Source organism: Corvus brachyrhynchos, unplaced genomic scaffold, assembly GCF_000691975.1.
Source record: "Corvus brachyrhynchos isolate BGI_N302 unplaced genomic scaffold, ASM69197v1 scaffold616, whole genome shotgun sequence".
Classification (NCBI taxonomy): Eukaryota; Metazoa; Chordata; class Aves; order Passeriformes; family Corvidae; genus Corvus; species Corvus brachyrhynchos.
The window spans coordinates 427,990-432,275 of record NW_008238831.1 but is presented as its reverse complement, the minus strand read 5'-3'; the positions used below and the strand labels follow the sequence as shown (position 1 = coordinate 432,275).

Here is a 4,286-nt window from a genome sequence, read left to right as displayed (position 1 = left end):
CCCCCCTGAGCCTCCTTTGCTCCAGCCTGAGCCCCTTTCCCAGCTCCCTCAGCCGCTCCTGGGGCTCCAGCCCCTTCCCAGCTCCCTTCCCTGCCCTGGACATGCTCCAGCCCCTCAGGGTCTCTCTGGCCATGAGGGCCCAGAACTGGACACAGCCCTCGAGGTCCCTCAGCAGGGCCAGCACAGGGGACGGGCACTGCCCTGGCCCTGCTGCCACCCCATGGCTGGCACAGCCCAGGGACCATTGGCCCCCTGGGCACCCCTGGGCTCGTGTCCAGCCCCTGGCACCACCACTCCCAGGCCTTTCCTGCTGGACACTTCCCAGCCACTCCTCCCCAGCCTGGAGCATCCATGGGGTTGTTGTGATCCCCGGGCAGGACCCAGCACCCGGTCTGGTTGAGCCCCATACAACTGGCCTCAGCCCATGGATCCAGCCTGTCCAGATCCCTCTGCAGAGCCTTCCTGCCCTCCAGCAGATCCACACTCCTGCCCAGCTCGGTGTTGTCCATGCATTTACTGAGGGTGCCCTCGATCCCCTCATCCAGGTCACCAGTAAAGACATCAAACAGGACTGGCCCCAGTGCTGAGCCCACTGATGGGACCCCCACTGATGAACGGCCTGGATTTAGAGCCATTCCCCAGCGCTGGTTCCTGCCCTCCCGGATTGTGCCGGCACCAGAGCCACTCACCTCGAATCATCTTGCAGTGTGCTGATGTCATCGCTAAAGACAGTGAGATTTGAGTTTCAAGAACTGATCAGTGCATGAAAGCCCCTCTCCAGACGAGCCTGTCCAGCTGCTCCGCTTGGCACCGTTCGTTCCGTGCTGGGAATGGCTGGGGCTCTGCACTGCATTTGTCACTGGGGGGGAATTTAAGCTCATTCCTCTAAACACCAGCAGCTGCTTGGTCTGCCCTGCCTCTTGGGGTGTGAGGAGCTGTCTCTGGGCCGTGGCTGTAGACGCTGAACTGAGGGAGCCTTGATGCTGCAGCAGAAAGCTGCTCTGAAATCGGTCTGTGAGCAGCGAGAGGTGTCTGAACCGCGCCGGGCTGCGGTCTCGGGGCTGTCTTCATTCCCAGTGTATTTTTAACTTTTTTCAAGAGATTGCTCGTTATGCTGATTACATTATTTGCGATGGTTTTGTCTCCTTTGATGCCTGTGCTTATGTAAAGGGACTTGATGATATTGAATGGTAAGAATGAACAAATGCAGCGGGAATTCAATTGCTATTTTGCTCTCAAGCACAAGTGTTCTTCTTTCTAAATCAAGTCTGACCACTTACTATGTCAGTCAGCTGCTTAGCTGGAGACATGGAGAAACTATTTAATTCACATTTGATTTAAAGGAAATTTTTGTTCGCTTGAGGTGGATTATTTAATTTAGAAGTTTTGGAAATGTATGATTTCCAAGTGCTCTGTGGGCTTTAAAAGAGTTGATCTTCATCTCAGCTACAAAGCCCAATGTATTATGTGTATGTGCCAAATAACTGGCCAGCAGTACCCTATCCTCTGAAGAGAGAGGGAGTTTGAAGTTATTTGTCAGATCACCCAGAAATTATTGAAGATGAGTCCTTTCGGGTACTTTTAAAATTAAATTTCTTAATCCTGCAGCTGTCCACCTCAGCTGGTACGTGCAATTTCAGAATTCTGTGTTACAGAGCACCCGATAATTGCTGACAATTTAGAATACCTCATTGTTATGTCATCTACAACTTGATTAATTAGTAGACACAGCTCTTCTTAAATTCCAAATTTTAAGAGGCTTGTGAGTGTTTTCCAGTAGTTTGACAGAGCCTTCCCATGGGTGCAGTAATCATTGCACTGCTGTGGATTTACAGCCCTGTCTGCAGCACTCTGAAGTCATCTCAGCTGCTGCCAGGTCTCTGCTTCGCTCTGATGTTCAGCAAAGAGTTTGCTGGGAAGTTTGTGTGCTGGGCTGGCACAGAAACCAACCCGGCAGAGGGAATAGCTGGCTTCTGGATGAGCGTGCTGAAATGAAGTGTTGAGCTCTGGAGCCGCAGCAGTGGGATGGGATGTGGCAGCCAACAGTTGGATTGTCTTAAACTGCCAAAGACCCTCAGTCAGGGAAGCACACACGCTCCTTTCATGAGGGTTGGCAGTGCCAGTCGGGCGCTTTCTAAAGAAGAATTGCCATCAGTTGGGTATTCAGAAGAGAAATGACTGTTCAAAAATGACTGTGCAAAAAAGCAAATTTTCATTATACCATGGTGGGGACACTCCATTATGAACTTCTTTGCCTCTCTGTGTTCAGACAGAGCAGGGTTTCTGTGCGCTTGATTCATCACACTTGGCTTGAGAGACAGCACAACATCTCCAGATATCGGAGAGGCTGATTTTGTGGTGCTTCAATGTCGCTTTTATTCTGCCCCTACTCAATAGAGCTTTGTGTTCTCCTCGCTCCTAGAGATTGTAACTGCTGCTGTGGAGGCAGGAATGACAGGGAAATATGGACCATAAAAAATATTGGCAAACTGGTGTTTCTCAAAAATATGACCTGTGCTTAAACCAACAGCAAAATCTTTATTTGACTTTTAAATCATGGCATCTGATTGTCTTTTGATTCTTGTGAGCCTCTAAACAAAAGCATGATGTACTGCAGCCTGCTGGGAACTAGGGATTTAAGGCATGGCAAATGTACAGGAAAACTCCCCATGTTCAAACACAGTCCCTGTGAGAGAGGGTGTTCCAGGCCAGCTGTTGGTGGGGTGCCGTGCAGAGGGGCTGGGCTGGAGCCTGCTCACGTGTGGTGGCAGAGAGGAGGAGCCGAGCCCTGGCTCAGCTGGGCCCTGCCTGCAGCGCTGTGCAGAGAACTGGGGACATCCTGCAATTCACCCCTGCATGTGCAGGACTTGAATCCAAACACGAGTGGAAGAGAAACTTCAGGAGCAGGACACAAATATTCCTGAGAGCTGGCAGAGTTTCCTCTGTGTTGTTGATGCTGCAGAGTCTTTCTCTCAACTTTGGTTTGTTTTCCTCCAAATATGTGCCGTCACAGCTGTTTGCTTGCTTGTGCTGTGCTGTGCTGGAAACACCTCTCCTCTTGACACCCTTGCTTTCCATCCTCTGGAACTCGATTTGGAGCTGGAGGGAGGAAGGGGCCATGTGCTTTGCAGTTGGAACTTGCATTTTGCTCCCCAAATTGATCATGGGATTGATGAAAAATGCTGTTCAAGTGTAATGGCACGTGATTGATGATTTGCAGGACAGTAATGTATTCTGTGTGGGAACATCTGCCGTGAGGGAAGGGCTTGGGGAGGGGGAATAGCATGTGGTAGAGCTGCAGATACTACTCCAAAATGACTTATATGAATGCGAAGAATAGTTTAATTAAAGGCAGAATGGAAATTCCCCAGCCTACAGAGAAAAGTATCTGGAGAAATCTGGTTCAGTGGTGTTACTGAGCATCTGCTGGCTCCTGGTGATGCTTTTATGGCACATTTACAGGGGGCTTTGCAGGTTGCTCTGCCTCTGGAAGGACAGTACTTGGTGTTCGTCTCAGTTCACTTGCTGCTATTTTTACAGCTTTCTGTGTTCAAATGGCTCAGAATAACATGCTTGTCATTCACCTGTCAGCTGAGAAATGTAACTTATTTCAGACTTCCTTCCCCTGAGAGTAGCTCCAGTATGAGAAATATCTTCAATTACCAAAAAATTCTGTGCTGTCCCCATCCTCCATGCTCTTAAAAGGCAGGTATTTACAGAGGTCTCTACTTCAGGCTGCCCTAGTTAAGGGTGATGCTGTACAGCAGGTCAAGGTTGTGGAGTAAAGTTTTTAGCATCACAAGAAATCCTGTTCAAGTTTTGGAGGCCTGTGGATGCATCTCGAAGATCTCCTGTACTGGTTTTATCTGATGAATTGCAGCATAGATGGAGGGCTGGAGGAACACCTGCCAGGCTTCACCTGCATCAAAGCTGTGTCCTGTCACAGAGAGGTCCTCATGGAGCACCAGCAAACCAGCTCGGGCTCTGTGGGGTTGCTGCTGTCTCACCCCTGTGTGAATGGGCTGTTAAACTGGAACTGCAGCTGCTGCCAGCGCTGCTCTTGTGCATTTTACTGGAGAGAGCTGACCCTGATCAGTGCCAGCAGTGATGTCTGCCCTGTTTGGCTGGCTGGGGGTGAGAGCTGGACCTGCCCCAGCCCAGAACCCCCCTGCCCTGGGCAGATCCCACAGCGTGGGCAGCAGGGGAGGGGGGATTCTGCCCCTGTGCCCCCTCAGGTGAGAGCCCACCTGCAGAGCTGCCCCAGCCCTGGGGCCCAGCACAGGAAG

At 50.7% G+C, this 4,286-nt stretch overlaps 1 protein-coding gene across 2 annotated transcripts in view; it reads left to right on the top strand.

The window, feature by feature from the left end:
• Nucleotides 1-4,286, top strand: part of CTNNA1 (catenin alpha 1) — a 105,529-nt gene that overhangs the window by 67,506 nt on the left and 33,737 nt on the right. The window lies entirely within an intron of this gene.